Raw genomic sequence first — 25,067 nt, forward strand, 5'->3', positions numbered from 1 at the left:
TTCAGTGTAGTTTACCACACCATACACCCCTTATACGCATTATGCACCACAATAGTAGGACCCCTTATACTATCTAGTACTGGTGCCTCTTTCACATAATAACACACAGTATGAGCCAAAATTCACATTATAGCACCCGGTATGAGCCGAAATTTACATTATAGCACACGGTATGAGCCGAAATTTACATTATATGCCCCCAATAGTGCAGTGCCAGATCCACAATTGCCCCCACAGTGCCAGGTATACAAATGCCCCCAAAGTGCCAGGTATACAAATACCCCCACAGTGCCAGGTATACAAATGCCCCCACAGTGCCAGGTATACAAATGCCCCCACAGTGCCAGGTACACAAATGCCCCCACAGTGCCAGGTACACAAATGCCCCCACAGTGCCAGGTACACAAATGCCCCCACAGTGCCAGGTACACAAATGCCCCACAGTGCCAGGTATACAAATGCCCCACAGTGCCAGGTATACAAATACCCCCACAGTGCCAGGTATACAAATGCCCCACAGTGCCAGGTAAACAAATGCCCCCACAGTGCCAGGTATACAAATGCCCCCACAATGCCAGGTATACAAATGCCCCCACAGTGCCAGGTATACAAATGCCCCCACAGTGCCAGGTATACAAATGCCCCCACAGTGCCAGGTAAACAATTGCCCCCACAGTGCCAGGTATACAATTACCCCCACAGCAGCCAGTGCTGCAGCTGCTTACCACTGCTACTGCTGCTGCTGCTTCTCCTCCGGGCTCCAGCTGTGAGGGACGGGTGAGTCAGGAGAGGAGAGCGCCCGTCAGCGCGGCTGTGTCTGGCGCGGCAGCGTATAGCGGACTTCGTTCAAACCAGCCGCCGGTTCGTGAGCCAATCAGAGCTCGCGGACCGGCGGCTTCTGATTGGCTGCCGGTCCGCGAGCTCTGATTAGCTCACGAACCGGTGGCTGGTTTGAAGTCCGCTATACGTCGCCGCGCCAGACACAGCCGCGCTGGCGGGCGCTCTCCTCTCCTGACAGCTGAGACACGCTGCCGCCGGACTGAGCGGCAGCGTGTATCAGTGAGCGCTGGACCGGCCCACGTGGCCATCGGCCCTTCTGGCATTTGCCAGAAGTGCCAGATGGCCAGTCCGGCCCTGATCATTTCACAGTAGCGGTCTCTGAGTCACCCCCGGTGCACTTTACAGTGGAGCCTGTAATTTTTTGCCTATCAACATGGACTTAATGCTGGAGAACTCTGTTCAGCTCTTCAATATAATGCTACACAGCACTTATGAGAGAGTGAAGCAGCTCCAAGCACCAAGCTACTGAGCGAGGCAAGGGAAAAGTAACAACATCTCTTTGAAGCATATAATTCTCTACACTTTGTCTACCAATGCACCAAATTACTCTGTACATTTCAAATGCCACCATACCACATTCTGCTGCACATTACACTCCACCGTAGGTGTATATATTCACCACTACCTGGTTCTCATGTGACTATACTTTGTCTTATCAGTCACTAACACTGGTGCAGCTTGTCCGTATGTCCATATTATGCAACCCATTGGAACTTTTCACTTTGAATCCTGACAGACCTTCTTACTCTTTATATTCTGATAATCCTTTTATGTACTTTACATTATAAAAGAACATCCATCTCTGACCATGCATCCTGCTAGTGCAAAGCTTCAAATGGCACTGAAAACCCACCTATTCACCAACGCATACCCTCCCGATGCATAACTGAGTCCTGAGGCTGCTCCTCCATCCCCCTGCCTCATGCCTTGAACATCTCAGCTTTGCTTACATACTGCCATCAGGCTACCTCCCGCTTGATTGCACCTCATGTCATCTGTCTGTCGACCCTTCCCACTAGAATGTTAGCTCTTCAGAGCAGGGCCCTCTTTCCTCTTATTATCTAAGCCCTCTTCTCGACACATTTCACTAGCAGCTCTCCCCTAAGACAACTTGAAACACATATAGCACCTGAAGAAAGTCTCTTACTGCAAAAGGTGGAGGCTGACTGTAGCAGGAGTTGAAGCTGAAGTAATAGCTGGGACCTGTAGTTCCACGAGAATACTGGAACTGGGAGATCACTGAAGATGCCAGAAGTAGGAGATCGCTGGAAACTGGAGATTGAAGACTGGAGACTGGAAACTGGACACTGGAACTGGAGACTGGAAACTGGAACCAGGAGACGCTATGCAGCAATGCAACGCGTTTTCCAAGGTGGTGAGACTGAGCCGATGCTCTGGACTTATACCCCCTGGTCGGCAGTCATTGGATACTTGGATCATGTGAGCAAACACAGCGTAGGATTGGGTGCTCTCTGGTCAGCTGACCGCAAGTGTCATTGCGGCGCCCATGTTGTACAGATGGCCGGTACACAGGAGGGCACCTGCAGAATGGACCTCAGGGGTTCACCACAATAGTGTATACTGCGCTCTGCAGACAGGATGATCATACAGCCACAAACTGGGGCCGTGACCTCCGGAGGCCTGCACACCAGCGCGCCAGTAAGTGAGACATCACTGAATGCTGATTCCTGACAGTACCCCCCCTTTTATGGGTGGGCACCGAACACCCACGAGGCTTGGAAGGAAACAGTCTATGAAAAGTTTGGACTAACCGTGGAGCATGGACATCAGTGTCGTTAACCCAACTCCTCTCCTCAGGACCATACCCGGACCAGTCAATCAGGTACTGTAGACGACCATACTGACAACGTGAATCCAGGATCTTCTCAACCTCATACTCAACACCCCGATGAGTTTTGATTCTTGGAGCTGCTGGAAGAGCTTTCTGAAAACGGTTAAGAATCAAGGGTCTAAGGAGAGAAATATGAAATGAGTTTGGGATTTTGAAATAAGGAGGCAATTTCATTTTATAAGCCACTGGGTTAATCACTCGTTCAACTGGAAACGGACCAATAAACCACGGAGAAAACTTCATAGAGGGAACTCTAAGGTGGAGATTACGAGTAGATTACCAGACTTTATCACCTGGCTTTAATTGGGAACTGCTCGTCTTTTCCGATCAGCAAAGACCTTGTACTGTCGAGATGCTTTCTTGAGAGAACGATTAATTTTTTGCCCAAACCTGAGAGAACTGCTGAAGAACTGAAGTGGCTGCAGGCACATCGACAACTGGAAGATCTTGGAAATCTGGAACTCTGGGATGTTGACCGTAAACTGCAAAGAAAGGAGTAGTATTGGTGGCTGTATGGTAGCGGAAGTTATGAGCAAACTCTTCCCAAGGCAATAAATCTACCCAGTCGTCCTGTGATGAAGAAATATAAAGTCTCAAAAAAGTTTCAAGCTCCTGGTTTACCCTTAAGAATTTGAGTTTGACTTGTAATGCAGAAAATAAGGCCTTCCAAAATCTTGCCACAAACTGGACACCACGGTCAGATATAATATCCCTTGGGAGTCCATGTAACCTGAAGATTTCACATAGGAATATTTGTGCGAGCTTTGGAGCAGAAGGCAACCCAATGAGTGGAACAAAATGGGCCATCTCTGAGAACCTGTCAACCACTACCCAGATGGTATCATACCCTTTGGAGGAAGGTAAGTCTGAGATGAAATTCATTGATAGGTGAGACCAGGGACGACTTGGTATAGAATTAGGTAACAGTTGACCAGCAGGAGACTGACGAGGAACTTTGTGCTGGGCACACTTGGGACATGAATCCACGAAATCCTGAATATCAGCTTTCATATTAGGCCACCAATAGGATTGAGACAAAAACTTATAAGTCTTTAGGACCCCAGGATGTCCGGTAAACTTAGAAATATGAGCCCACAACAGAAGATTCGGGCGGAGCTCAGAAGAAACAAATTTCTTGCCGGGAGGCGGAACAGTTGACACTTCTGTGGAAGCAAACACTACTGGATCGAGAACTGGATGAGATTCTTGTTCAGAAGATTCCTCCATGGAACTCATGGAGCGTGACAAGGCATCTGCCTTAACATTCTGAGAACCAGGGCGGAACTGTAACTTAAAATTAAACGAGAGAAGAATAAAGCCCACCTTACTTGACGAGGATTCAAACACTGCGCTGCTTTCAAATAAAGAAGATTCTTATGGTCGGTGAAGATGGTAATAGGAAACTTTGCACCCTCCAAAAGGTACCTCCACTCTTCCAGGGCCAGTTTAATTGCCAGAAGCTCCTGGTCACCGATGGCGTAGTTTATCTCAGCAGGCAGAAATCTACGGGTGAAAAACCCACAAGAGTGAGTCTTACCATCGTCGCTGGTTTGGGACAATACTGTGCCAACGCCAACTGTTGAGGCATCCACATACCAACTAGAAGGGTCTGTTGATATCTGGTTGCTGTAACACAGGAGCTGAAATGAAGGCTTGTTTAATTTTTTGAAAAGCAGCCAGAGCTTCTTCTGACCACTGAGAAGGATTTGCGCCTTTCCGTGTAAGACAAGTAATTGGGGCTATCAGGGTAGAGAACCCTCTAATGATTTTTCTATAATGATTAGCGAAGCCAATAAAACGTTGAACAGACTTGAGCGATGTAGGAACAGACCAGTTCTCTATTGCTTCCAATTTAACAGGATCCAATCGAAGATCTGAACCAGAAATTATATACCCAAAGAAGGGCATCGAAGGAGCTTCAAAGGTACACTTAGACAACTTCCCATAAAGATGATTCTGTCATAGGCGTTGAAGAACCTCTTTTACTTGTTGACGATGAGAGGCTAGATCTTGGGAGAAAATCAGAATGTTGCAAAGATAAACTACCACGTATTTATACAGAATATCTCGAAATATTTCATTGACAAAGTTCTGAAACACAGCTGGGGCATTGCTTAATCCGAAGGGCATCACTGGTGTTAAAAGCTGTCTTCCACTCATCGCCACTCTGTATTCTAATGAGATTATGTGCCCCACGAAGATCTAACTTGGTAAAAGATACTGGCTCCTTTAATTCTGTCAAACAGTTCCGTGATTAACGGTAAGGGGTAGCTGTTTGTGATGGTAATTTAATTTAATGCTCTATAATCAATGCAGGGATGTAATCCTCCGTCTTTCTTTTCACAAAGAAAAACCCTGTCCCTGCTGGAGATGAAGATCCTTTCTGTAGATTCTCTTTTATACATTCACTCATGGCTTGAGTTTCAGGAACGGAAAGAGGATATTTCGTCCTCTAGAAGGCATTCTCCCCAGGATCAGATCAATGGGACAATCCCACTTCCGATGGGGAGGTAGAACATCAGCGGCCTTTTCAATGAAGACATCAATAAATTCTTTGTAGGCCTTAGGAATTTCAAACTGGGGTTTCAACTCCGAAGACCTCTTGGGACGAACTTGAGCTAAACAGGAATGGAAACAGGAGGAACTCCATGCTGTGAGTTGTAGTGTAGACCAGTTGATTTGAGGGTTATGAAGTTGAAGCCAAGGCATACCCAACACGATCTCGTAGGTGGCTTTAGGAATGACCAAAAGTTCAATGAGCTGCGAATGAAGAAAGCCCACCTCTAGGACCACGGGTTTAGTTTGCAGACTGATGGACCCCTCAGCAATACGGCTACCGTCCACTGCAGTAATATAGATTGGGCGAGACAACCTTGAGACAGAAAGACGGATCTTGTCAACTGCAGCCTGTGTAATAAAGTTCCCAGCAGCACCACAGTCAATTAAAGCTGGGAAGGCATGTAATCCACTCTGTTTCCAAAGTTACTGGTAAGATAAGTTCTCGAGAAGAAGGAGCTTTGGATAAGGTTCCTAACTTGACTCCTCCCTTGCAAGTTAGGACCTGGCATTTCCCGAACGCAACGGACAGGAACCAATCATGTGACCAGCAGTAGCACAGTATAGACATAGTCTTTCCCGTAATGTTCTTGACCGCTCCTCAGGAGTTAAGCAGGACCTATTCACTTGCATAGGCTCATCTGAAGTAGAGGGAAAAGATTGTACTTGAGGCATAACTCGGTGCTTGCGAGGATCACCATGAGAACGTTCTCTTATTCTTTCGCATAAACGCAGATCCAACTTAACACATAAGGAAATTAAAGATTCTAATTGCACTGGGAGATCTCGGGTGGCCAGTTCATATTTTATACGATCAGAGAGACCGTGCCAGAATGCAGCGACCAACGCTTGATTGTTCCACTCAACCTCTGAAGCCAATGTCTGGAACTGGATGACATACTGTCCCACAGTGCGTGTTTCCTGGCGAATCTGGGGGATATCAGAGGAAGCCGAAGTTGCATGCCCAGGTTCAAAGATACGTTTGACTGCAGCTACAAACTCTGTGTAGTTGTTTAGCAGTGAATCTGTTCGCTCCCATAACGGGGAAACCCAATTCAAGGTAGGACCAGTCAGGAGAGACACAATGTATGCAACTTTGGTTCTGGGCGTCAGGAAGTTGTGCGGCAGTAATTCGAAGTGAACTTCACACTGGTTCAGGAATCCACGGCAGGTTTTAGGATTGCCATCAAATTGACTTGGTGTAGGACAGAGGTTCTCAAACTCGGTCCTCGGGGGCACACACAGTGCATGTTTTGCAGGTCTCCTCACAGAGTCGCAAGTGAAATAATTAGCTCCACCTGTGGACCTTTTAAAATGTGTCAGTGAGTAATTAATACACCTGTGCACCTGCAGGGTTACCTGCAAAACATGCACTGTGTGTGCCCCCGAGGACCGAGTTTGAGAACCTCTGGTGTAGGGAGATGGAGATGAGATTCTAAACCAGTAGCAGCTGGAGAGCCTGAAACTGTGGCACTGGAAACTGGAGCTGGAGTCGATGGTGCAGCTGGAACAATAGAACTTGGCAAAGATTGTTGTAAGGTATCCAACCGGGAAGACATCCCTTATAAAAACTGTATGATCTGCTGTTGTGCAGCCTCTGTACCATCGAGTCATAACACTAAGTTCTGAAGAGCCTCTGCTCCCACACTCTGACCACTATCCGGGTCCATGGACCTTGGACAAACTGTCAGATCTGTAGTTATGTCTGTCCCCGGAGGGGGCACTAGTGGGTCAGTGGTGGTGCGATGAAGAAACTGAGGAGACGGTAAGATTCCTGCGCATATGCGCAATGATGTTTATTAAATGCTCACGAGTATGTACAGTAATTGAAGCAGAGGATAACTTGAGATGGATGGTACAAGAAATGCTGACAACGATGAATAAACAGTCACAGGTATTTAGCTGGTCTGGAACCCAGTGCAGTAATTAGGCAATGAAATACAGGCAATGAACTAGTCTGGAAACCAGTATAGAAATCAGATGTTGATCATTCCCACAGTTGGTCTGGGAACCAGCAACAATACTTCACACAGTCAGTTTGTTATGCAAAGTCCACAACCAAGCAAGGTTAAACAGGAGACAACTTGAAACACTTATAGAGTGGTTGTATTAAGTGCCAGATGCCATAGCACAATGCTGAATGCAAGTTAACCATACACAGGTGAAGATAATGAATAGCACCTGAAGAAAGTCTCTTACTGCAAAAGGTGAAGGCTGACTGTAGCAGAAGTTGAAGCTGAAGTAATAGCTGGGACCTGTAGTTCCACGAGAATACTGGTACCGGGAGATCACTGAAGATGCCAGAAGTAGGAGATCGCTGGAAACAGGAGATTGAAGACTGGAAACTGGAGATTGGAACTGGAGACTGGAAACTGGAGATTGGAAACTGGAACCAGGAGACACTATGCAGCAATGCAACGCATTGTTCAAGGTGGTGAGACTGAGCTGATGCTCTGGACTTATACCCCCTGGTCGGCAGTCATTGGATACTTGGATCATGTGAGCAAACACAGCGCAGGATTGGGTGCTCTCCGGTCAGCTGACCGCAAGTGTCATGGCGGCGCCCATGTTGTACAGATGGCCGGTACACAGGAGGGCACCTGCAGAATGGACTTCAGGGGTTCACCACGATAGTGGATACTGCGCTCTGCAGACAGGATGTTCATACAGCCGCAAACTGGGGCCGTGACCTCCGGAGGCCTGCACACCAGCGTGCCGGTAAGTGAGACATCACTGAATGCTGATTCCTGACACACAGGTATGCTCACATGCGTGTAACTGGGACACATAGGTATGCTCACATGCGTGTAACTGGGAGCTGTGAAAAACGAAAATAAGGCATCTGCCACAAAATATGCAAATAAAAATACTCCAAAAAATGGAAAAAGAAACCCACGAGATTTTCACAAAATAAGTCTCCAGACTCCGTGGAGGGGAAAATATACTATCTTGATCCTGTGGTATACACCAGTTTATTTGCATACCAGCATTAAATCCGATATTATCTTAATCCCTGAAAATGGAGAAGGGGGTACAAATTTGGAGGCTTTGGCCCCTAGTTTTTCAGTTTGTCTAGTAATGTGGTAATTATATTAGAGATGAGCGGGTTCGGTTTCTCTGAATCCGAACCCGCCAGAACTTCATGTTTTTTTTCACGGGTCCGAGCCACTCGGATCTTCCCGCCTTGCTCGGTTAACCCGAGCGCGCCCGAACGTCATCATGACGCTGTCGGATTCTCGCGAGGCTCGGATTCTATCGCGAGACTCGGATTCTATATAAGGAGCCCGCGTCGCCGCCATTTTCACACGTGCATTGAGATTGATAGGGAGAGGACGTGGCTGGCGTCCTCTCCGTTTAGAATAGATTAGAGAGATACTTGATTTACTAATTTTGGGGAGCATTAGGAGTACTCAGTACAGTGCAGAGTTTTGCTGATAGTGACCAGTGACCACCACTTTTATTTATAATCCGTTCTCTGCCTGAAAAAAGCGATACACAGCACACAGTGACTCAGTCACATACCATATCTGTGTGCACTGCTCAGGCTCAGGCCAGTGTGCTGCATTATCTATTATCTATATATAATATTATATATATCTGTCTGACTGCTCAGCTCACACAGCTTATAATTGTGGGGGAGACTGGGGAGCACTACTGCAGTGCCAGTTATAGGTTATAGCAGGAGCCAGGAGTACATAATATATTATATAGTGAGTGACCACCAGACACACAGTGCAGTTTATTTAATATATCCGTTCTCTGCCTGAAAAAAGCGATACACACAGTGACTCAGTCAGTCACATACCATATCTGTGTGCACTGCTCAGGCTCAGGCCAGTGTGCTGCATCATCTATATATATATTATATATCTGTCTGACTGCTCAGCTCACACAGCTTATAATTGTGGGGGAGACTGGGGAGCACTACTGCAGTGCCAGTTATAGGTTATAGCAGGAGCCAGGAGTACATAATATTATATTAAAATTAAACAGTGCACACTTTTGCTGCAGGAGTGCCACTGCCAGTGTGACTAGTGACCAGTGACCTGACCACCAGTATATAATATTAGTAGTATACTATCTCTTTATCAACCAGTCTATATTAGCAGCAGACACAGTACAGTGCGGTAGTTCACGGCTGTGGCTACCTCTGTGTCGGCACTCGGCAGCCCGTCCATAATTGTATATACCACCTAACCGTGGTTTTTTTTTCTTTCTTTATACATGCATACTAGTTACGAGTATACTATCTCTTTATCAACCAGTCTATATATTAGCAGCAGACACAGTACAGTGCGGTAGTTCACGGCTGTGGCTACCTCTGTGTCGGCACTCGGCAGCCCGTCCATAATTGTATATACCACCTAACCGTGGTTTTTTTTTCTTTCTTTATACATACATACTAGTTACGAGTATACTATCTCTTTATCAACCAGTCTATATATTAGCAGCAGACACAGTACAGTGCGGTAGTTCACGGCTGTGGCTACCTCTGTGTCGGCACTCGGCAGCCCGTCCATAATTGTATATACCACCTAACCGTGGTTTTTTTTTCTTTCTTTATACATACATACTAGTTACGAGTATACTATCTCTTTATCAACCAGTCTATATATTAGCAGCAGACACAGTACAGTGCGGTAGTTCACGGCTGTGGCTACCTCTGTGTCGGCACTCGGCAGCCCGTCCATAATTGTATATACCACCTAACCGTGGTTTTTTTTTCTTTCTTTATACATACATACTAGTTACGAGTATACTATCTCTTTATCAACCAGTCTATATATTAGCAGCAGACACAGTACAGTGCGGTAGTTCATGGCTGTGGCTACCTCTGTGTCGGCACTCGGCAGCCCGTCCATAATTGTATATACCACCTAACCGTGGTTTTTTTCCTTTCTTTATACATACATACTAGTTACGAGTATACTATCTCTTTATCAACCAGTCTATATATTAGCAGCAGACACAGTACAGTGCGGTAGTTCACGGCTGTGGCTACCTCTGTGTCGGCACTCGGCAGCCCGTCCATAATTGTATATACCACCTAACCGTGGTTTTTTTTTCTTTCTTTATACATACATACTAGTTACGAGTATACTATCTCTTTATCAACCAGTCTATATATTAGCAGCAGACACAGTACAGTGCGGTAGTTCACGGCTGTGGCTACCTCTGTGTCGGCACTCGGCAGCCCGTCCATAATTGTATATACCACCTAACCGTGGTTTTTTTTTCTTTCTTTATACATACATACTAGTTACGAGTATACTATCTCTTTATCAACCAGTCTATATATTAGCAGCAGACACAGTACAGTGCGGTAGTTCACGGCTGTGGCTACCTCTGTGTCGGCACTCGGCAGCCCGTCCATAATTGTATATACCACCTAACCGTGGTTTTTTTTTCTTTCTTTATACATACATACTAGTTACGAGTATACTATCTCTTTATCAACCAGTCTATATATTAGCAGCAGACACAGTACAGTGCGGTAGTTCACGGCTGTGGCTACCTCTGTGTCGGCACTCGGCAGCCCGTCCATAATTGTATATACCACCTAACCGTGGTTTTTTTTTCTTTCTTTATACATACATACTAGTTACGAGTATACTATCTCTTTATCAACCAGTCTATATATTAGCAGCAGACACAGTACAGTGCGGTAGTTCACGGCTGTGGCTACCTCTGTGTCGGCACTCGGCAGCCCGTCCATAATTGTATATACCACCTAACCGTGGTTTTTTTTTCTTTCTTTATACATACATACTAGTTACGAGTATACTATCTCTTTATCAACCAGTCTATATATTAGCAGCAGACACAGTACAGTGCGGTAGTTCACGGCTGTGGCTACCTCTGTGTCGGCACTCGGCAGCCCGTCCATAATTGTATATACCACCTAACCGTGGTTTTTTTTTCTTTCTTTATACATACATACTAGTTACGAGTATACTATCTCTTTATCAACCAGTCTATATATTAGCAGCAGACACAGTACAGTGCGGTAGTTCACGGCTGTGGCTACCTCTGTGTCGGCACTCGGCAGCCCGTCCATAATTGTATATACCACCTAACCGTGGTTTTTTTTTCTTTCTTTATACATACATACTAGTTACGAGTATACTATCTCTTTATCAACCAGTCTATATATTAGCAGCAGACACAGTACAGTGCGGTAGTTCACGGCTGTGGCTACCTCTGTGTCGGCACTCGGCAGCCCGTCCATAATTGTATATATCACCTAACCGTGGTTTTTTTTTCTTTCTTTATACATACATACTAGTTACGAGTATACTATCTCTTTATCAACCAGTCTATATATTAGCAGCAGACACAGTACAGTGCGGTAGTTCACGGCTGTGGCTACCTCTGTGTCGGCACTCGGCAGCCCGTCCATAATTGTATACTAGTATCCAATCCATCCATCTCCATTGTTTACCTGAGGTGCCTTTTAGTTGTGCCTATTAAAATATGGAGAACAAAAATGTTGAGGTTCCAAAATTAGGGAAAGATCAAGATCCACTTCCACCTCGTGCTGAAGCTGCTGCCACTAGTCATGGCCGAGACGATGAAATGCCAGCAACGTCGTCTGCCAAGGCCGATGCCCAATGGCATAGTACAGAGCATGTCAAAACCAAAACACCAAATATCAGTAAAAAAAGGACTCCAAAACCTAAAATAAAATTGTCGGAGGAGAAGCGTAAACTTGCCAATATGCCATTTACCACACGGAGTGGCAAGGAACGGCTGAGGCCCTGGCCTATGTTCATGGCTAGTGGTTCAGCTTCACATGAGGATGGAAGCACTCAGCCTCTCGCTAGAAAACTGAAAAGACTCAAGCTGGCAAAAGCACCGCAAAGAACTGTGCGTTCTTTGAAATCCCAAATCCACAAGGAGAGTCCAATTGTGTCGGTTGCGATGCCTGACCTTCCCAACACTGGACGTGAAGAGCATGCGCCTTCCACCATTTGCACGCCCCCTGCAAGTGCTGGAAGGAGCACCCGCAGTCCAGTTCCTGATAGTCAGATTGAAGATGTCAGTGTTGAAGTACACCAGGATGAGGAGGATATGGGTGTTGCTGGCGCTGGGGAGGAAATTGACCAGGAGGATTCTGATGGTGAGGTGGTTTGTTTAAGTCAGGCACCCGGGGAGACACCTGTTGTCCGTGGGAGGAATATGGCCGTTGACATGCCAGGTGAAAATACCAAAAAAATCAGCTCTTCGGTGTGGAGGTATTTCACCAGAAATGCGGACAACAGGTGTCAAGCCGTGTGTTCCCTTTGTCAAGCTGTAATAAGTAGGGGTAAGGACGTTAACCACCTCGGAACATCCTCCCTTATACGTCACCTGCAGCGCATTCATAATAAGTCAGTGACAAGTTCAAAAACTTTGGGTGACAGCGGAAGCAGTCCACTGACCAGTAAATCCCTTCCTCTTGTAACCAAGCTCACGCAAACCACCCCACCAACTCCCTCAGTGTCAATTTCCTCCTTCCCCAGGAATGCCAATAGTCCTGCAGGCCATGTCACTGGCAAGTCTGACGAGTCCTCTCCTGCCTGGGATTCCTCCGATGCATCCTTGCGTGTAACGCCTACTGCTGCTGGCGCTGCTGTTGTTGCCGCTGGGAGTCGATGGTCATCCCAGAGGGGAAGTCGTAAGCCCACTTGTACTACTTCCAGTAAGCAATTGACTGTTCAACAGTCCTTTGCGAGGAAGATGAAATATCACAGCAGTCATCCTACTGCAAAGCGGATAACTGAGTCCTTGACAACTATGTTAGTGTTAGACGTGCGTCCGGTATCCGCCGTTAGTTCACAGGGAACTAGACAATTTATTGAGGCAGTGTGCCCCCGTTACCAAATACCATCTAGGTTCCACTTCTCTAGGCAGGCGATACCGAGAATGTACACGGACGTCAGAAAAAGACTCACCAGTGTCCTAAAAAATGCAGTTGTACCCAATGTCCACTTAACCACGGACATGTGGACAAGTGGAGCAGGGCAGGGTCAGGACTATATGACTGTGACAGCCCACTGGGTAGATGTATGGACTCCCGCCGCAAGAACAGCAGCGGCGGCACCAGTAGCAGCATCTCGCAAACGCCAACTCTTTCCTAGGCAGGCTACGCTTTGTATCACCGCTTTCCAGAATACGCACACAGCTGAAAACCTCTTACGGCAACTGAGGAAGATCATCGCGGAATGGCTTACCCCAATTGGACTCTCCTGTGGATTTGTGGCATCGGACAACGCCAGCAATATTGTGTGTGCATTAAATATGGGCAAATTCCAGCACGTCCCATGTTTTGCACATACCTTGAATTTGGTGGTGCAGAATTTTTTAAAAAACGACAGGGGCGTGCAAGAGATGCTGTCGGTGGCCAGAAAAATTGCGGGACACTTTCGGCGTACAGGCACCACGTACAGAAGACTGGAGCACCACCAAAAACTACTGAACCTGCCCTGCCATCATCTGAAGCAAGAAGTGGTAACGAGGTGGAATTCAACCCTCTATATGCTTCAGAGGTTGGAGGAGCAGCAAAAGGCCATTCAAGCCTATACAATTGAGCACGATATAGTAGGTGGAATGCACCTGTCTCAAGTGCAGTGGAGAATGATTTCAACGTTGTGCAAGGTTCTGATGCCCTTTGAACTTGCCACACGTGAAGTCAGTTCAGACACTGCCAGCCTGAGTCAGGTCATTCCCCTCATCAGGCTTTTGCAGAAGAAGCTGGAGGCATTGAAGAAGGAGCTAAAAGGGAGCGATTCCGCTAGGCATGTGGGACTTGTGGATGCAGCCCTTAATTCGCTTAACAAGGATTCACGGGTGGTCAATCTGTTGAAATCAGAGCACTACATTTTGGCCACCGTGCTCGATCCTAGATTTAAAGCCTACCTTGGATCTCTCTTTCCGGCAGACACAGGTCTGCTGGGGTTGAAAGACCTGCTGGTGACAAAATTGTCAAGTCAAGCGGAACGCGACCTGTCAACATCTCCTCCTTCACATTCTCCCGCAACTGGGGGTGCGAGGAAAAGGCTCAGAATTCCGAGCCCACCCGCTGGCGGTGATGCAGGGCAGTCTGGAGCGACTGCTGATGCTGACATCTGGTCCGGACTGAAGGACCTGACAACGATTACGGACATGTCGTCTACTGTCACTGCATATGATTCTCTCAACATTGATAGAATGGTGGAGGATTATATGAGTGACCGCATCCAAGTAGGCACGTCACACAGTCCGTACTTATACTGGCAGGAAAAAGAGGCAATTTGGAGGCCCTTGCACAAACTGGCTTTATTCTACCTAAGTTGCCCTCCCACAAGTGTGTACTCCGAAAGAGTGTTTAGTGCCGCCGCTCACCTTGTCAGCAATCGGCGTACGAGGTTACATCCAGAAAATGTGGAGAAGATGATGTTCATTAAAATGAATTATAATCAATTCCTCCGCGGAGACATTGACCAGCAGCAATTGCCTCCACAAAGTACACAGGGAGCTGAGATGGTGGATTCCAGTGGGGACGAATTGATAATCTGTGAGGAGGGGGATGTACACGGTGATATATCGGAGGGTGAAGATGAGGTGGACATCTTGCCTCTGTAGAGCCAGTTTGTGCAAGGAGAGATTAATTGCTTCTTTTTTGGGGGGGGTCCAAACCAACCCGTCATATCAGTCACAGTCGTGTGGCAGACCCTGTCACTGAAATGATGGGTTGGTTAAAGTGTGCATGTCCTGTTTTGTTTATACAACATAAGGGTGGGTGGGAGGGCCCAAGGACAATTCCATCTTGCACCTCTTTTTTCTTTTCTTTTTCTTTGCATCATGTGCTGATTGGGGAGGGTTTTTTTGGAAGGGACATCCTGCGTGACACTGCAGTGCCACTCCTAGATGGGCCCGGTGTTTGTGTCGGCCACTAGGGTCGCTAATCTTACTCACACAGTCAGCTACCTCATTGCGCCTCTTTTTTTCTTTGCGTCATGTGCTGTTTGGGGAGGGTTTTTTGGAAGGGACATCCTGCGTGACACTGCAGTGCCACTCCTAGATGGGCCCGGTGTTTGTGTCGGCCACTAGGGTCGCTAATCTTACTCACACAGCTACCTCATTGCGCCTCTTTTTTTCTTTGCGTCATGTGCTGTTTGGGGAGGGTTTTTTGGAAGGGACATCCTGCGTGACACTGCAGTGCCACTCCTAGATGGGCCCGGTGTTTGTGTCGGCCACTAGGGTCGCTAATCTTACTCACACAGCTACCTCATTGCGCCTCTTTTTTTCTTTGCGTCATGTGCTGTTTGGGGAGGGTTTTTTGGAAGGGACATCCTGCGTGACACTGCAGTGCCACTCCTAGATGGGCCCGGTGTTTGTGTCGGCCACTAGGGTCGCTAATCTTACTCACACAGCTACCTCATTGCGCCTCTTTTTTTCTTTGCGTCATGTGCTGTTTGGGGAGGGTTTTTTGGAAGGGCCATCCTGCGTGACACTGCAGTGCCACTCCTAGATGGGCCCGGTGTTTGTGTCGGCCACTAGGGTCGCTAATCTTACTCACACAGCTACCTCATTGCGCCTCTTTTTTTCTTTGCGTCATGTGCTGTTTGGGGAGGGTTTTTTGGAAGGGCCATCCTGCGTGACACTGCAGTGACACTCCTAGATGGGCCCGGTGTTTGTGTCGGCCACTAGGGTCGCTAATCTTACTCACACAGCTACCTCATTGCGCCTCTTTTTTTCTTTGCGTCATGTGCTGTTTGGGGAGGGTTTTTTGGAAGGGACATCCTGCGTGACACTGCAGTGCCACTCCTAGATGGGCCCGGTGTTTGTGTCGGCCACTAGGGTCGCTTATCTTACTCACACAGCGACCTCGGTGCAAATTTTAGGACTAAAAATAATATTGTGAGGTGTGAGGTATTCAGAATAGACTGAAAATGAGTGTAAATTATGGTTTTTGAGGTTAATAATACTTTGGGATCAAAATGACCCCCAAATTCTATGATTTAAGCTGTTTTTTAGTGTTTTTTGAAAAAAACACCCGAATCCAAAACACACCCGAATCCGACAAAAAAAATTCGGTGAGGTTTAGCCAAAACGCGGTCGAACCCAAAACACGGCCGCGGAACCGAACCCAAAACCAAAACACAAAACCCGAAAAATTTCAGGCGCTCATCTCTAAATTATATATTTGTTTGGTTAAAGTCCTTTCCATTCCACACCAATATAGGAGTGGAGGTGAAAGCCTGTATGTTGCTCCTGACTGCGTGTGCCTCTCTAATTTTTAATCACCTTCTGGACACTGTCCTCTTCCTCTTGCCTCTTCTCATAATGTGACAAGTCATCAAAGAAGGAGGTGGTATGTTTGTAGCTAGCTATGATTTGGAGAACTTGGCGAGGAAGACCCTGTGGGAGGAGCGAAACGCGTCAGAAGTTGATTCTGTTGGACCCCAGCTGAAGTTAGACCCATATCACGAACTGGCTGCAGCATTCTTCTGCCTGGAATTTGTTTTCATACAAAGAGGAGCCGCTGACCGGTGCCTGCAAACGGCACGTAGAGGTGGATACTCGTGGAGCATCGCGACCGAGCAGGTTAAATCACAGCGGGCGCCATTGCAGGTGCCTTTATTTCCCGCAGCTCCAAGCCACTGCGGTGGTCGTCGGGATGCATTTGTGCTGATACCACTTGCTCACATCTCACGTAAAGTTTCCGGTTACAAAAAGCTCATATCCATTCTATTGTTACATGTTGGATCTTCACATCATAAAGATCTTTGATACAAAGTGACTATCCATTGGGAACAATTAATATATGGGTCTTACCAGCAGCCACACTTGATTCAAAACATTCTTTGACCTCATTAAGCCATATAGCTATAGAGCTTGTTTTTTTACACGTCTGTGCACAGAGTATGCTTAAGTCCACCTCCATGTATTAGAAAGTATACATATTTGTTATTATTTTTTGATGTTTTAAAGACCGGTCTTGTTTTATTATATGTTAATTTATACAATAGTAAATATATTTTGAATTTATCAGGAGTTTGTCATTCTTGTCAGCCATATCTTGTAATTATATAACTATAGCGCAAGAGTTTTTTCAACTTAGATTCAAAAATACCCCCAAATTCTGAGATTTTAGCTGTTTTTATGTTTTTTTTCTTCCAAAAAAATCCAGATCCAAAACCAAAACCCGAAAGGGTGGTTTTGGCAAAACCAATCCAGATTCAAAACACGAGCGGAGATCCAGATCCAAAACCAAAACCCGAAAAGTGTCCGCTGCACATCTCTAATATCTATCTATATATATATATATACTTTATATACTTATATATTATATACTATAATTTTATATAAAATTAAGCTGAAGGATATCTTTTTATACATCCAGCAAAAGCTGTATGTATTCATCACTTTCCATTCAGTTGTAGCTTCCTCCGCACTACACTTCAGCATTGTAAAGTTCTAGCTACCACTCACTACACTTTACATGCATCCAGAGTAAACATTTCTATTCTAAATTCTGCTGTCAAGATTTATTTCTGCATTCTGGTAGAGCTCGTCCTTCACTATCTTTTTGCATTATATTAGCTCCGATGAAAAAAAAAACCCATAATTGTTATATTTATACATAATTTCAGCTGTTATATATTTTTGTTCCACATTTGGAAAGCTTAAGAGCAAAAAAATGCATTATGCTGGATTGAGGACAAACTCATGAAAATAAATTTACGTGCCAGGGACCTCGAGAAGAAAAAATATTTATAATTAAAGTGAATAACATGCTCTCCACTGATTCAACCACATCAGGATAAAATGTAATAAAGAATAAATAGTTCATTTAAACAATTTAATTATATGCTATGCATAATAAACTTTTTTTTCCAGAAAAAAGCATTGTTCCTAATTTACCTGCACAAATGTCAGATGAAGCATATCTATAGAGTAGGCGTAATTGAGGAGCACAAATTTAGATTAGATTAGTTGTTACAATATGTCTAAAGGTGGGTACACACAGGAGATTTCTCCATTTCTCCCGGAGATGTGTGCTGAGCGATCTATCACAGAGACCGCTCAGCACACATCTCCCCCCCCTCTACCGCCCAGCACAGCGCGATGTGTGCTGAGCGAGGGAGGATGGGGGGTGACAGGGGGGCTGCTCATTTCACCCAGAGGTGAAATGAGCGATCTACTAGACTTGGCATGCATGCATGTCAAATCTAGAGCCGGCGATAGCGACACGCGGGGTCGTGCATTGCTGTCGCCGGCTCCCCTACATACGGAGCGATATGTTCTTAATATCTAAGCACTCTAGTCAGGTTGCTTAGAAATTAAGTAAACATCGCTAGATGCTTAACAGTTATAAACTAGAGAGAACCTATATAAAGGAGCCTGTCCCGATCTTTGCAAGTTTTGGATCTCCCTTGCTTTTTGCCTACCCTGACCCTGGATATTTTAATTTTGCTGGTCTGCAGCAATCCCTAACAATGGACTGAGTATTCATTATATTTGACTGTTGCTAGCATTAAACCTCAACTGGTTCACTAACCTGTTCAATACTATATACTTTCCTCAGTTCATTATCTATATATATAAAAGGCAAATACCACTGACTCATCACAAAATCTCCTTAACCATAAGGACTAGGAACTTGAAATTTGGACAGTAGCTTGCATTTGTGACATAGGCACCCACTAAGAAGGGATTTTTAAAAATTCCACCCACAAAGGGGTTAAAAGGGGTGAGATAATACCCCCCTCACAGAAGAGAGTTAAGACAGCCCACCTAACCGGGGCTATAAGGAATGCATGGCGCCAGCGATACCTAGTCACGGACGGGGGAGAACACAATGCCCTGTTCCTGGACATCCTTGCAGTGGCAGTTGCAGAGCACTCCATTATTGAAATAGCGGACCCACATCAACTGCCATCCCTAAACACTGTCAAACATCGCAGAGTGTGGTTCCCCTATTTGAATAATGGACTGCTCTAAAACTGCCACTGGCAAGGAAGTGCAGCCTTATGGTTCAGGAAATTTTGTGATGAGTCAGTGGTATGAGTCAGTTACTGCAAATGTGTCTTTTATATATATAGATTTCAGATATAAGTACTTAACCAACCTATTTCCAGTCAGGAGAGGATAGTGTCTCAATTATCAGAGGTTACCTGTCACTTGAATTAAACATTGTCAAACCTCTCAGAGAGCAATAGGAGGAAAGGAGACATAGATATTTTAAATGCATTAAAGGAAAGCTTGATAGTCAGCAACTGCTTATTTCCTGTGCAAAGGGTACCAACAGCTCTCCCAGTGACCATAAGTGTTGTGCAAAATCTTTATCGTTTTACTTCAAAGGAGGAGCCCTAAGTAGAATGAGAAGCAAAGCAAGGAGACTTAGGGCCCTTTGGAATAGAGTCAGCCTATCCCTGCAAACAATACATATTTAACATCGGGTGGAGCTTGGTCTTTCGTCCCAGCATTTGCAGCACTGAGCAGGGCAGCATCCAAGGCAGGGGAGAGAAGGAGGTGGATTATTCTCCTCAGCGCCAGCCTTTTGACAGCATCAATCCGGGGAAGGCCCACCCAGTGGTGCGGCCAGACAAAGATTGGCAGCAGCAGATGCAGCAGGTCCTGTTGTAAGTCTTATTAGTTTACCAGGAAGTCCTTCAAAATGAAAGTTATACACATGGAAATACTTGAAATTCTGTAGTGAAGCAAGGGCAGTTAAGATAGTATTTATATGTAAGGAATTGTACATCTTAACTACAGTATACTTACAGCAAAAATACCATCTTTGTATTGGCTGGGGTTACTATGGCCAGTGCCAGATTAAGGTCCACATAGGCCTGGAGCTGAAATTGCTGAAGGGCCTATTGTGTGCCACCAGAGGGTGTTGCCAGTTTTGCGGCAGTGTCATTATGTCCATATGTGCTCCCCTATGTCCATATGTTCCTATGCCTGTGTATGTGGCTATGGGGCCGATTTATCACCATCCACATCTGATGACGCGTATGTAGTGTGATAATGTCGGCCAAATTCGCAATTCAATAATTGAGTACATCGCATGCACCTCCGCCCATCACTACCGCCACTGGGATCCACCCCCTCGTCGCACCTACCCCCGTGCAACATGTCCGTATGTGCCCCTGACTGTATGTGCTTCTGTATGTCTGTATGTGCATATGCATATATGTGCCCCTTTATGGGTTGGGTACGGGATTCGACCGTGAGGATGCCGGTGGTCAGAATACCGACAGTGGCATCCCAACAGTCAGAATCCCAACACTTCTTGGTATGTAAACTAATTCAACCCCTTACTTTCTCCCTAACCCTCCCTCAGCCTAACCTTAACTCTCCCCACATGCAGCCTAACCCTAACCCTATCTGGCATACTTACATTAGGGAAAGGGGAGAGAGAGAAGGGGGGAAGGGGCACAGAGAGCGCGAGAAGTGTAAGAGTGAGAGAGAGAAAGGGGTAGACAGAGAGAAAGAAGGGTGGGTGACACACCCACACACAGAGAAAGGGGGAGACAAAAGAGAGAAAGAGGGTGGGAAACAAAGAAAGAAATAGAAGGGTGGGAGATAGAGAGCGAGAAGGGGAGAGAGAGAGAGAGAGAGAGAGAGAGAGAAGGGGAGACAGAGTGAGAGAGAGAAGAGTGGGAGACAGAGAGCGAGAGCAAGCGAGAAGGGAGAGGGGGAGAGAGAGAAAGATCTAAAGGTGAGAGAGCAAGAAGGGGGGAGACACAGAGAGAGTGAGAGGAGGAAGAGAGAGAGAGAGTAGGGGGGAGAGAGAGAGAAAAGGGGGAGAGAGAAGGGGGAGAGAGAGAGAAGGGGGGAGAGAGAGAGAAGGGGGAGAGAGAGAAGGGGGAGAGAGAGAGAAGGGGGAGAGAGAGACAGAAAGGGGAGAGAGAGAGAGAAGGGGGGAGAGAGAGAGAAGGGAGAGAGAGAGAGAGAGAGAGAGAAGGGGGGAGACAGGGAGAGAGTATGAGGAGACAGAGAGAGAAGGACAAGGGGGAGACAGAGAGAAGGAGGGAAGGGGAAAACAGAGAGATAAGGAAGGAGACAGAGAGAGAAAGAAGGGGGGAGATAGAGAGAGATGAGGGAAAGGGGGAAATGGAGGGAGAGAGAGAGAGAGAAGGGGAGACGGAGTGAGAGAGAGGAGTGGGAGACAGAGAGCGAGAGCAAGCGAGAAGGGAGAGGGGGAGAGAGAGAGAAAGAAAGATCGAAATGTGAGAGAGAAAGTGAGAAGGGGGAGACAGAGAGAGTGAGAGGAGGAAGAGAGAGAGAGAAGGGGAGAGAGAAGGGGGAGAGAGAGAGAATGAGGAGAGAAAGAGAAGGACAAGGGGGAGACAGAGAGAAGGAGGGAAGGGGGAGAAAGAGAGATAAGGAAGGAGACAGAGAGAGAAAGAAGGGGGGAGATAGAGAGAGATGAGGGAAAGGGGGAAATGGAGGGAGAGAGAGAGAGAAGATTGGAGACAGAAAGTGAGAAGGGGGACACAGTAAGATAGAAGGGAGAGAGGGAGAGAGAGAGAAAGAGAGGGAGAGAGAGAAGGGTGGGAGAGAGAGAGAGGGAGGGGCAGAAGGGGAGAGGCATAGAGAGGGAGAGAGAGGGAGGGGCAGAAGGGGAGAGGCATAGAGAGGGAGAGAGAGGGAGGGGCAGAAGTGGTGAGGCATAGAGAGAGAGTGAGTGAAGGGGGAGACAGAGCGAGAGGAGGGATACAGAGAGAGAAGGGGGGAGACACAGAGAGGGAGAGAGAGAGATGAAAAAGGGGGAGACAGAGAGAGAGAGAAGGGGTGACAAAGAGAAGGCGGGAGACAGACAGGGAGAGGGGGGGCAGAGATTGGCACACACAGAAAAGGGGAAGACGAGAGACACGAGAAGTGTGTGAGAGAGGGCTGAGAAAGGAATGCCTTACCCCCCCCCCTCCCCTTCAGTACAGGCATCAGGTGTACCTCCTGTCCCCAACCCCACCCCACGTACAGGTGGCACTGTGTACCTCTGTTCTCCATCCCCCATACAGCCATCAGTGCCTCCTTCCTATCTCACCCCGTACAGCTAGCAGTGTCTCCTTCCTACCTCACCCCGTACAGGTGACCTTCTGCAGTTGCAGGTACCTGCTGTCATTGGCGGCGGTGGCGGCGGCAACAGCGGATCTCCCTGCAGTTTTCACGCCGGGGCCGGTCCCTAGATCGTGACGGTGAGCCCCGGCAACAGCAGCTTCTGCGAGGAGGCGGTAAAAGGACACTGAGAAAACGTAAGTGGCAGGGAGGGGCTAGACTGCCTCCTCCTGTTTTGATCCGCCCACAGCCTGCCTCTGCTCTTAGCACTGGTTCCGGCAAAAAGGCACAGGGAGTGCACTACTATGCTGGCTGCAGTGCATGTAAAACATATATGCCGGTGCCGCTATAGTGTATGTGGGCACGGAGTGGGGTGAAGGCTGCTAGGAGAGGGGTGGCCAGGGCTTCAGACGGCCACTGATGACAGAAAAATATATTTTTTTCTTGTCAGCAATGTTTAATAGCATCGTCTGGGCCTATTTTCATGGGGGGCCAGGAGCTGCAGCTCCACCCGCCCCATTGTTAATCCGGCCCTGACTATGGCCAGCACAAAACTAAGATCCTGGGACCCTAGCGCTGTCCCAGAGCCTAGAGCGCATGCGCAAATCACAGGGAAAATAGCATGGTGGCTATTTTCCCTGTGATTTTCCTACTGCGCATGCGCAAATCACCGGGATAATCATGCTGTGCCCTTTTCCCAGTGATTTAGGGTGCAGAGTATGAGTGTAGGGTGTGCGGTGTGGGCCCCCCGAGGGCCTGTGTGCACCACACACACTGCACCCATTATAAATATGCCAGTGCCTCTGAGCTATCAGTTTCACTAATCTAATGGGAACAGTAGTAATCTGTGGCGAGTGAAGCAAGGCACCATGGTGGTCATTCCGAGTTGTTCGCCCGCTAGCTGCTTTTAGCAGCTTTGCACACGCTAAGCCGCCGCCTACTGGGAGTGAATCTTAGCATAGTAAAATTGCGAACGAAAGATTAGCAGAATTGCGAATAGACACTTCTTAGCAGTTTCTGAGTAGCTCCACACTTACTCGGCAACTGTGATCAGTTCAGTCAGTTTCGTTCCTGGTTTGACGTCACAAACAGAGGCGTCAGAACGTTTTTCAGTTGGGGGGGGCAGGATAAAAATCTCAGTTTGGCGCCCCTAATTACTGGACACCTTAGATGGGTCACTTGTACCTGTACGGAACTCTATGGAGCAGCTGGGAGTGAGCGGCCCCTTATATACATGTCTGGTAGAACCCCCTTACACACAATATGCCTGACAGAGCCCATTATTTACATTGTAGAGCGCCTACTCCTCCTCATTCATCTCGCCTCTCCTTCTCATCCCTGTGCTCTACTTCCCTACCCCACGGTTAGTATATACACAGGGTAACAGAGGGACATACACAGGGTAACAGAGGGACATACACTTCAGTGCCGTAACTAGGCATTTTAGCGCTGTGTGCAAGAAACGGTATTGGTGCCCCCCCTCCCATGCAAGATAGGGGCAGTGGCTTCATGGGGAAGGGGTGTGGCCACAAAATAATACCAATCCATACTACGGTGCACAGTAGTCTCCATTATTCAAATTGCGCTGCACAGTAGTGCTACTACACCAGGTAGAGCCCCTTTTATACATTACAGCAGACAGTCCCCCTTTTACACATTACAGCAGACAGTCCCCCTTTTTACACATTACGGCAGACAGCGTGTCCTTTTTACACATAACGGCAGACAGCGTCCCCTTTTTACACATTACGGCAGACAGCGTCCCCTTTTTACACATTACGGCAGACAGCGTCCCCCTTTTACACATTACGGCAGACAGCGTCACCCTTTCTACACATTACGGCAGACAGCGTACCCCTTTTTACACATTACGGCAGACAGCGTCCCCTTTTTACACATTACGGCAGTGCACACTCCCCCTTTTTACACATAACGGCAGCCAGTCCCCCTTTTTACACATTGCAGCAGGCACAGTCCCCCTTTTTACACATAACGGCAGCCAGTCCCCCTTTTTACACATTGCGGCAGGCACAGTCCCCCTTTTTACACATTGCGGCAGCCAGTCCCCCTTTTTACACATTGCGGCAGACAGCGCCCCCCTTTTTACACATAACGGCAGCCAGTCCCCCTTTTTACACATTGCGGCAGGCACAGTCCCCCCTTTCACACGTAACGGCAGCCAGTCCCCCTTTTTATACATTGCGGCAGACAGCATCCCCCTTTTTACACATAACGGCAGCCAGTCCCCCTTTTTACACATTGCGGCAGGCACAGTCCCCCTTTTAACACATAACGGCAGCCAGTCCCCCTTTTTACACATTGCAGCAGGCACAGTCCCCCTTTTTATACATAACGGCAGACAAGATAGAGAGAGAGAGAGAGAGATACTTACCATCTCTCCCGCTGGCAGTCAGGCTCCTCGTGCTGGCAGCTCCGGAGGCAGGGGAGAAGGAGGAGGAGGAGGGAGGGGGACTGGAGCCGCAGCAGCGCTATTTCATTGGTAGTAAGAGCCGCTGCAGCTGTCCCCTCTCCTTCCGTATTGGCTGCCCGGCGCTGCTGTGGATGCTGGGATGGAGGAACCGCATCCCAGCATCCACAGCGGCGCCGGGCAGCCTATACGGAAGGAGAGGGGACAGCTGCAGCGGCGCTTACTACTAATGAAATAGCGCTGCTGTGGCTCCAGTCCCCCTCCCTCCTCCTCCTTCTCCGTAGCCCGGCGCTGGTCTCTCCTCCACAGCGCGGTGGCGGCGCACGGCACACACAACAGAGGCGGCATGTAATGAGTCAA

Source organism: Pseudophryne corroboree, chromosome 3, assembly GCF_028390025.1.
Source record: "Pseudophryne corroboree isolate aPseCor3 chromosome 3, aPseCor3.hap2, whole genome shotgun sequence".
NCBI classification, from domain to species: domain Eukaryota; kingdom Metazoa; phylum Chordata; class Amphibia; order Anura; family Myobatrachidae; genus Pseudophryne; species Pseudophryne corroboree.